This window comes from Triticum dicoccoides, chromosome 2A (genome assembly GCF_002162155.2).
Source record: "Triticum dicoccoides isolate Atlit2015 ecotype Zavitan chromosome 2A, WEW_v2.0, whole genome shotgun sequence".
In the NCBI taxonomy this organism is placed as follows: Eukaryota; Viridiplantae; Streptophyta; class Magnoliopsida; order Poales; family Poaceae; genus Triticum; species Triticum dicoccoides.
The window spans coordinates 772,921,829-772,932,332 of NC_041382.1; positions in this window are offsets into that span (position 1 = coordinate 772,921,829).

Genomic DNA, 10,504 nt, shown 5'->3' on the forward strand with positions numbered 1-10,504 from the left:
ATATACGGAGGCAGGGGCACCTCTAAACACACAAGTTGACACAAGTTGATCCACGTGATCGATTCCTTAGCCGTGTGCGGTGCCCCCTGCCACCATATTCCTCGATAATACTGTAGCGGAGTTTAGGCGAAGCCCTGCTGCTGTAGTTCATCAAGATCGTCACCACGCCGTCGTGCTGACGAAACTCTTCCCCGACACCTTGCTGGATCGGAGTCCGGGGATCGTCATCGAGCTGAACGTGTGCTCGAACTCGGAGGTGCCGTAGTTTCGGTGCTTGATCGGTTGGATCGTGAAGACGTACGACTACTTCCTCTACGTCGTGTCATCGCTTTCGCAGTCGGTCTGCGTTGGGTACGTAGACAACACTCTCCTCTCGTTGCTATGCATCACATGATCCTGTGTGCGCGTAGGAAAATTTTTGAAATTACTATGAATCCTAACAGTGGCATCCGAGCCTGGTTATTGATGTTGATGTTATATGCACGAGTAGAACACAAGTGAGTTGTGGACGATACAAGTCATACTGCCTACCAGCATGTCATATTTTGGTTCGGCGGTATTGTTGGACGAGACGACCCAGACCAACCTTACGCGTACGCTTACGCGAGACCGGTTCCCTCGACGTGCTTTGCACAGAGATGGCTTGCGGGCGACTGTCTCTCCAACTTTAGTTGAACCAAGTATGGCTACGCCCGGTCCTTGCGAAGGTTAAAACGGAGTCTATTTGACAAACTATCGTTGTGGTTTTGATGCGTAGGTGAGATTGGTTCTTACTTAAGCCCGTAGCAGCCACGTAAAACATGCAACAACAAAGTAGAGGACGTCTAACTTGTTTTTGCAGGGCATGTTGTGATGTGATATGGTCAAGGCATGATGCTGAATTTTATTGTATGAGATGATCATGTTTTGTAACCGAGTTATCGGCAACTGGCAGGAGCCATATGGTTGTCGCTTTATTGTATGCAATGCAATCGCGATGTAATGCTTAACTTTATTACTAAACGGTAGTGATAGTCGTGAAAGCATAAGATTGGCGAGACGACAACGATGCTACGATGGAGATCAAGGTGTCGCGCCGGTGACGATGGTGATTATGACGGTGTTTCGGAGATGGAGATCACAAGCACAAGATGATGATGGCCATATCATATCACTTATATTGATTGCATGTGATGTTTATCTTTTTATGCATCTTATCTTGCTTTGATTGACGGTAGCATTATAAGATGATCTCTCACTAAATTATCAAGAAGTGTTCTCCCTGAGTATGCACCGTTGCCAAAGTTCGTCGTGCCCAGACACCACGTGATGATCGGGTGTGATAAGCTCTACGTCCATCTACAACGGGTGCAAGCCAGTTTTTGCACACGCAGAATACTCAGGTTAAACTTGACGAGCCTAGCATATGCAGATATGGCCTCGGAACACGGAGACCGAAAGGTCGAGCGTGAATCATATAGTAGATATGATCAACATAACAATGTTCACCATTGAAAACTACTCCATCTCACGTGATGATCGGACATGGTTTAGTTGATTTGGATCACGTGATCACTTAGAGGATTAGAGGGATGTCTGTCTAAAGTGGGAGTTCTTAAGTAATATGATTAATTGAACTTAAATTTATCATGAACTTAGTTCTGATAGTATTTTGCAAATTATGTTGTAAAATCAATAGCTTGCGTTGTTGCTTTCATATGTTTATTTTGATATGTTCCTAGAGAAAATTGTGTTGAAAAATGTTAGTAGCAATGATGCGGATTTGATCCGCGATCTGAGGTTTATCCTCATTGCTGCACAGAAGAATTATGTCCTTGATGCACCGCTAGGTGACGGACCTATTGCAGGAGTAGATGCAGACGTTATGAACGTTTGGCTAGCTCAATATGATGACTACTTGATAGTTTAAGTGCACCATGCTTAACGGCTTAGAATCGGGACTTCAAAGATGTTTTGAACATCATGGACCATATGAGATGTTCCAGTAATTGAAGTTAATATTTCAAGCAAATACCCGAGTTGAGAGATATGAAGTCTCCAACAAGTTCTATAGCTAAAAGATGGAGGAGAATCGCTCAACTAGTGAGCATGTGCTCAGATTGTCTGGGTACTTCAATTGCTTGAATCAAGTGGGAGTTAATCTTCCAGATAAGATAGTGATTGACAGAATTCTCTAGTCACCATCACTAAGTTACTGAACTTCATGATGAACTATAGTATGTAAGGGATGACGAAAACGATTCCCGACCTCTTCGTGGTATTGAAATCGACGAAGGTAGAAATCAAGAAAGAGCATCAAGTGTTGATGATTGACAAGACCACTAGTTTCAAGAAAAGGGCAAAGGGAAGAAGGGGAACTTCAAGAAGAACAGCAAGCTAGTTGCTGCTCAAGTGAAGAAGCCCAAGTCTGGTCCTAAGCCTGAGACTAAGTGCTTCTACTGCAAAGGGACTGGTCACTGGAAGCGGATCTACCCCAAGTGATTGGCGGAAAAGAAGGATGGCAAAGTGAACATAAGTATATTTGATATACATGTTATTGATGTGTACTTTACTAGTGTTTATAGCAACCCCTCAGTATTTGATACTAGTTCAGTTGCTAAGATTAGTAACTCAAAACGGGAGTTGCAGAATAAACAGAGACTAGTTAAGGGTGAAGTGACGATGTATGTTGGAAGTGGTTCCAAGATTGATATGATCATCGTCGCACACTCCCTATACTTTCGGGATTAGTGTTGAACCTGAATAAGTGTTATTTGGTGTTGGCGTTGAGCATGAATATGATTTGATCATGTTTATTGTAATACGGTTATTCATTTAAGTAAGAGAATAAATTGTTGTTCTGTTTACATGAATGAAACCTTATATGGTTACACACCCAATGAAAATAGTTCGTTGGATCTCGATCATAGTGATACACATAATCATAATATTGAAACCAAAAGGTGCAAAGTTAATAATGATAAGTGCAACTTGTTTGTAGCACTGCCGTTTAGGTCATATTGGTGTAAAACGCATGAAGAAACTCCATACTGATGGGCTTTTGGAATCACTTGATTATGAATCAGTTGATGCTTGCGAACCATGCCTCATGGGCAAGATGACTAAGACTCTGTTCTTCGGAGCAATGGAGCGAGCAATAGATTTGTTGAAAATCATACATACTGATGTATGTGGTCCGATGAATATTGAGGCTCGCGACAGGTATCATTATTTTCTGATCTTCACAGATGATTTGAGCAGATATGAGTATATCTACTTGATGAAACATAAGTCTGAAACATTTGAAAAGTTCAAAGAATTTCAGAGTGAAGTGAAAAATCATCGTAACAAGAAAATAAAGTTTCTACGATCTGATCGTAGAGAAGAGTATTTGAGTTACGAGTTTGGCCTTCAGTTAAAAACAAAGTGAAATAGTTTCACTACTCATGCCACCTAGAACACCACAATGTAATGGTATGTCCGAACGTCATAACCGTACTTTATTAGATATGGTGCGATCTATGATGTGTCTTACCGATCTACCACTATCGTTTTGGGGTTATGCATTAGAGACAGCTGCATTCACGTTAAATAGGGCACCATCTAAATCCGTTGAGACGACACCGTGTGAACTATGGTTTGGCAAGAAACCTAAGCTGTCGTTTCTTAAATTTGGGGTTGCGATGCTTATATGAAAAAGTTTCATCCTGATAAGCTCAAACTCAAATCGGAGAAGTGCGTCTTCATAGGATATCCAAAGGAAACTATTGGATACACCTTCTATCACAGATCCAAAAGGCAAGACTATTGTTGCTAAATTCGGAAACTTTCTGGAGAAGGAGTTTCTCTCGAAAGAAGTGAGTGGGAGGAAAGTAGAACTTGACGAGGTAACTGTACCTGCTCCCTTATTGGAAAGTAGTACATCACAGAAAACTGTTTCTGTGACACCTACACCAGTTAGTGAGGAAGCTAATGATGATGATCATGAAACTTCAGAACAAGATACTACTGAACCTCGTAGATCAACCAGAATAAGATCCGCGCCAGAGTGGTACGATAATCCTTTTCTGGAAGTCATGCCACTAGATCATGATGAACCTACGAACTATGAAGAAGCGATGGTGAGCCCAGATTCCGCAAAGTGGCTTGAAGCCATGAAATCTGAGATGGGATCCATGTATGAGAACAAAGTTTGGACTTTGGTTGACTTGCCCGATGATCGGCAAGCAATTGAGAATAAATGGATCTTCAAGAGGAAGACGGACGCTGATAGTAGTGTTACTATCTACAAAGCTAGAATTGTCGCAAAAGGTTTTTCGACAAGTTCAAGGTGATTGACTACGATGAGAGCTTCTCACTCGTATCTATGCTTGAGTCTGTCTGAATCATGTTAGTAATTGCCGCATTTTATGAAATCTGGCAAATGGATAAACAAAACTGCATTCCTTAATGGATTTATTAAAGAAGAGTTGTATATGATGCAACAGAAGGTTTTGTCAATCCGAAAGGTACTAACAAAATGTGCAAGCTCCAGTGATCCATCTATGGACTGGTGCAAGAATCTCGGAGTTGGAATATACGCTTTGATGAGTTGATCAAAGCATATAGTTTTATACAGACTTGCGGTGAAGCCTGTATTTACAAGAAAGTGAGTGGGAGCACTACAACATTTCTGATAAAGTATATGTGAATGACATATTGTTGATCGGAAATAATGTAGAATTATTCTGTAAAGCATAAAGGAGTGTTTGAAAGGAGTTTTTCAAATAAAGACTTCGGTAAAGCTGCTTACATATTGAGTATCAAGATTTATAGAGATAGATCAAGACGCTTGATAAGTTTTTCCAATGAGTACATACCTTGACAAGATTTTGAAGTAGTTCAAAATGGAACAGTCAAAGAAAGAGTTCTTGCCTGTGTTACAAGGTGTGAAGTTGAGTAAGACTCAAAGCCCGACCACGGTAGAAAATAGAAAGAGAATGAAAGTCATTCCCTATGCCTCAGTCATAGGTTCTATAAAGTATGCCATGCTGTATACCAGATCTATTGTATGCCCTACCACTGAGTTTGGCAAGGGAGTACAATAGTGATCTAGGAGTAGATCACTGGACAGCGGTCAAAATTATCCTTAGTGAAATAAGGATATGTTTCTCGATTATGGAAGTGGAAAAAGGTTCGTCGTAAAGGGTTACGCCGATACAAGTTTGACACTAATCTAGATGACTCTAAGTCTCGGTCTAGATACATACTGAAAGTGGGAGCAATTAGCTAGAGTAGCTCCATGCAGAGCATTGTTGACATAGAAATTTGTAAAATACATGTGGATCTGAATGTGGCAGACCCGTTGACTAAGATTCTCCCACAAGCAAAACATGATCACACCTTAGTACTCCTTGGGTGTTAATTACATAGTGATGTGAACTAGATTACTGAATCTAGTAAACCCTTTGGGTGTTGGTCACATAGCGATGTGAACTATGGGTGTTAATCACATGATGATGTGAACTATCGATGTTAATCACATGGTGATGTGATCTAGATTATTGACTCTAGTGCAAGTGGGAGACTGAAGGAAATATGCCCTAGAGGCAATAATAAAGTTATTATTTATTTCCTTATTTCATGATAAATGTTTATTATTCATGCTAGAATTGTATTAACCGGAAACATAATACATGTGTGAATACATAGACAAACAAAGTGTCACTAGTATGCCTCTACTTGACTAGCTCGTTAATCAAAGATGGTTATGTTTCCTAACCATGAACAATGAGTTGTTATTTGATTAACGAGGTCACATCATTAGTTGAATGATCTGATTGACATGACCCATTTCATTAGCTTAGCACCCGATCGTTTAGTATGTTGCTATTGCTTTTCTTCATGACTTATACATGTTCCTATGACTATGAGATTATGCAACTCCCGTTTACCGGAGGAACACTTTGGGTACTACCTAACGTCACAACGTAACTGGGTGATTATAAAGGAGTACTACAGGTGTCTCCAATGGTCGATGTTGGGTTGGCGTATTTCGAGATTAGGATTTGTCACTCCGATTGTCGGAGAGGTATCTCTGGGCCCTCTCGGTAATACACATCACATAAGCCTTGCCAGCATTACAACTAATATGTTAGTTGTGAGATGATGTATTACGGAACGAGTAAAGAGACTTGCCGGTAACGAGATTGAACTAGGTATTGGATACCGACGATCGAATCTCGGGCAAGTAACATACCGATGACAAAGGGAACAACGTATGTTGTTATGCGGTCTGACCGATAAAGATCTTCGTAGAATATGTAGGAGCCAATATGGGCATCCAGGTCCCGCTATTGGTTATTGACCAGAGACGTGTCTCGGTCATGTCTACATTGTTCTCGAACCCGTAGGGTCCGCACGCTTAAGGTTACGATGACAGTTATATTATGAGTTTATGCATTTTGATGTACCGAAGGTTGTTCGGAGTCCCGGATGTGATCACGGACATGACGAGGAGTCTCAAAATGGTCGAGACGTAAAGATTGATATATTGGAAGCCTATGTTTGGACATCGGAAGTGTTCCGGGTGAAATCGGGATTTTACCGGGTTACCGGGAGGTTACCGGAACCCCCCGGGAGCCATATGGGCCATCATGGGCCTTAGTGGAAAGGAGAAAGGGGCAGCCCAAGGTGGCTGCGCCTCTTTCCCCTCCCCTAGTCCTATTAGGACTAGGAGAAGGTGGCCGGCCCCCCTCTCTCCCTTCCCCTCCGAGGAATCCTAGTTGGACTAGGATTGGGGGGAGGAATCCTACTCCCAGAGGGAGTAGGACTCTCCTACGCCTCCCTCTTTGGCCGGCCAGCCTCCCCTCCTCTCCTCCTTTATATACGGAGGCAGGGGCACCTCTAAACACACAAGTTGACACAAGTTGATCCACGTGATCGATTCCTTAGCCGTGTGCGGTGCCCCCTGCCACCATATTCCTCGATAATACTGTAGCGGAGTTTAGGCGAAGCCCTGCTGCTGTAGTTCATCAAGATCGTCACCACGCCGTCGTGCTGACGAAACTCTTCCCCGACACTTTGCTGGATCGGAGTCTGGGGATCGTCATCGAGCTGAACGTGTGCTCGAACTCGGAGGTGCCGTAGTTTCGGTGCTTGATCGGTTGGATCGTGAAGACGTACGACTACTTCCTCTACGTCGTGTCATCGCTTCCGCAGTCGGTCTGCGTTGGGTACGTAGACAACACTCTCCTCTCGTTGCTATGCATCACATGATCCTGTGTGCGCGTAGGAAAATTTTTGAAATTACTACGAATCCTAACATATTATTCATGCTAGAATTGTATTAACCGGAAACATAATACATGTGTGAATACATAGACAAACAGAGTGTCACTAGTATGCCTCTACTTGACTAGCTCGTTAATCAAAGATGGTTATGTTTCCTAACCATGGACAAAGAGTTGTCATTTGATTAACGGGATCACATCATTAGTTGAATGATCTGGTTGACATGACCCATTTCATTAGCTTAGCACCCGATCGTTTAGTATGTTGCTATTGCTTTCTTCATGACTTATACATGTTCCTATGACTATGAGATTATGCAACTCCCGTTTGCCGGAGGAACACTTTGTGTGCTACCAAACGTCACAACGTAACTGGGTGATTATAAAGGAGCTCTACAGGTGTCTCCAAAGGTACATGTTGGGTTGGCATATTTCGAGATTAGGATTTGTCACTCCGAAAGTCGGAGAGGTATCTCTGGGCCCTCTCGGTAATGCACATCACTTAAGCCTTGCAAGCATTGCAACTAATGAGTTAGTTGCGGGATGATGTATTACGGAACGAGTAAAGAGACTTGCCGGTAACGAGATTGAACTAGGTATTGGATACCGACGATCAAATCTCGGGCAAGTAACATACCGATGACAAAGGGAACAATGTATGTTGTTATGCAGTCTGACCGATAAAGATCTTCATAGAATATGTAGGAGCCAATATGATCATCCAGATTCTGCTATTGGTTATTGACCGGAGATGTGTCTCGGTCATGTCTACATTGTTCTCGAACCCGTAGGGTCCGCACGCTTAAGGTTTCGATGACAGTTATATTATGAGTTTATGAGTTTTGATGTACAGAAGGAGTTCGGAGTCCCGGATGAGATCGGGGACATGACGAGGAGTCTCGAAATGGTCGAGACGTAAAGATCGATATATTGGACGACTATATTCGTACATCGGAAAGGTTCCGAGTGGTTCGGGTATTTTTCGGAGTATCGAGGAGTTACGGGAATACGGGAGAAGAAGTATATGGGCCTTATTGGGCTTTAGGGGAGAGGGAGAGGCAGGCCACGCGCCCCCCCCCCCCAAGGCCTAGTCTGAATTGGACTAGGGGGAGGGGCTGTGCCCCCTCCTTCCTTCTCTTTCCTCTTCCCCTTCCTTGTCTCCTTCTCCTAATACTTGGAAGGACTCCTAGTTGGACTAGGAAAGGGGGAATCCTACTCCCGGTGGGAGTAGGACTCCCCTAGGGCGAGCCATAGAGAGGGCCGGCCCTCCCCTCCTCCACTCCTTTATATACGGGGGCAGGGGGCACCCCATAGACACACAAGTTGATCCACGTGATCATATTCTTAGCCGTGTGTGGTGCCCCCTTCCATCATAGTCCTCGATAATATTGTAGCGGTGCTTAGGCGAAGCCCTGCGACAGTAGTACATCAAGATCGTCACCACGCCGTCGTGCTGACGGAACTCTTCCCCGACACTTTGCTGGATCGGAGTCCGGGGATCGTCATCGAGCTGAACGTGTGCTAGAACTCGGAGGTGTCGTAGTTTCGGTGCTTGATCGGTCGGGCCGTGGAGACGTACGACTACATCAACCAAACGCTTCCGTTTCTGGTCTACGAGGGTACGTAGACAACACTCTTCCCTCTCGTTGCTATGCATCAGCATGATCTTGCGTGTGCGTAGTGTTGGGGAACGTTGCAGAAAACAAAAATTTTCCTACGGTTTCACCAAGATCCATCTAGGAGTTCATCTAGCAACGAGTGATTAGATGCATCTACGTACCTTGTAGATCGCGAGCGGAAGCGTTCAAGGAACGGGGATGATGTAGTCGAACACGACGTGATTCAAATCACCGATGATCTTAGCACCAAACGGACGGTGCCTCCGCGTTCAACACACGTACGGAACGGATGACGTCTCCTCCTTTCTTGATCCAGCAAGGGGGGAAGGAGAGGTTGAGGGAGATGACACCAGCAGCAGCACGACGGCGTGGTGTTGATGGAGCTGCAGTACTCCGGCAGGGCTACGCCAAGCACTATGGAGGAGGAGGAGGTGTTGGAGAGGGAGAAGGAGGCAACCAAAGGCCAAGGTGTTCTGGTATGAAGTCCCTCCTCTCCCCCACTATATATAGGAGGGCCAAGGGGTGGTGGCTGGCCCTAGGAGATCCAATCTCCTAGGGGGGCGGCGGCCAAGGGGGGTTTCCCTCCCCCCCAAGGCACCTAGGAGGTGCCTTCCACTCCTAGGACTCTTCCCCCCTCAAACCCTAGGCGCATGGGCACATGTGGGGCTGGTGCCCTTGGCCCATGTAGGCCAAGGCGCACCCCGTACAGCCCATGTGGCCCCCCGGGACAGGTGGACCCACCCGGTGGACCCCCGGGACCCTTCCGGTGGTCCCGGTACAATACCGATAACCCCGAAACTTGTCCCGATGCCCGAAATAGGACTTCCCATATATAAATCTTTACCTCCGGACCATTCCAGAACTCCACGTGACGTCCGGGATCTCATCCGGGACCCCGAACAACATTCGGGTTACTGCATATACATATCCCTACAACCCTAGCGTCATTGAACCTTAAGTGTGTAGACCCTACGGGTTCGGGAGACATATAGACATGACCGAGATTGCTCTCCGGTCAATAACCAACAGCGGGATCTGGATACCCATGTTGGCTCCCACATGCTCCATGATGATCTCATCGGAGGAACCACGATGTCGAGGATTTAATCAACCCCGTATGCAATTCCCTTTGTCAATCGATATGTTACTTGCCCGAGATCCGATCGTCGGTATCCCAATACCTCGTTCAGTCTCGTTACCGGCAAGTCACTTTACTCGTACCGTAATGCATGATCCCGTGACCAGACACTTGGTCACTTTGAGCTCATAATGATGATGCATTACCGAGTGGGCCCAGTGATACCTCTCCGTTATCCGGAGTGACAAATCCCAGTCTCGATCCGTGTCAACCCAACAGACACTTTCGGAAATACCTGTAGTGCACCTTTATAGTCACCCAGTTACGTTGTGACGTTTGATACACCCAAAGCACTCCTACGGTATCCGGGAGTTACACGATCTCATGGTCAAAGGAAAAGATACTTGACATTGGAAAAGCTCTAGCAAACGAACTACACGATCTTTGTACTATGCTTAGGATTGGGTCTTGTCCATCAAATCATTCTCCTAATGATGTGATCCCGTTATCAATGACATCCAATGTCCATAGTCAGGAAATCATGACTATCTGTTGAT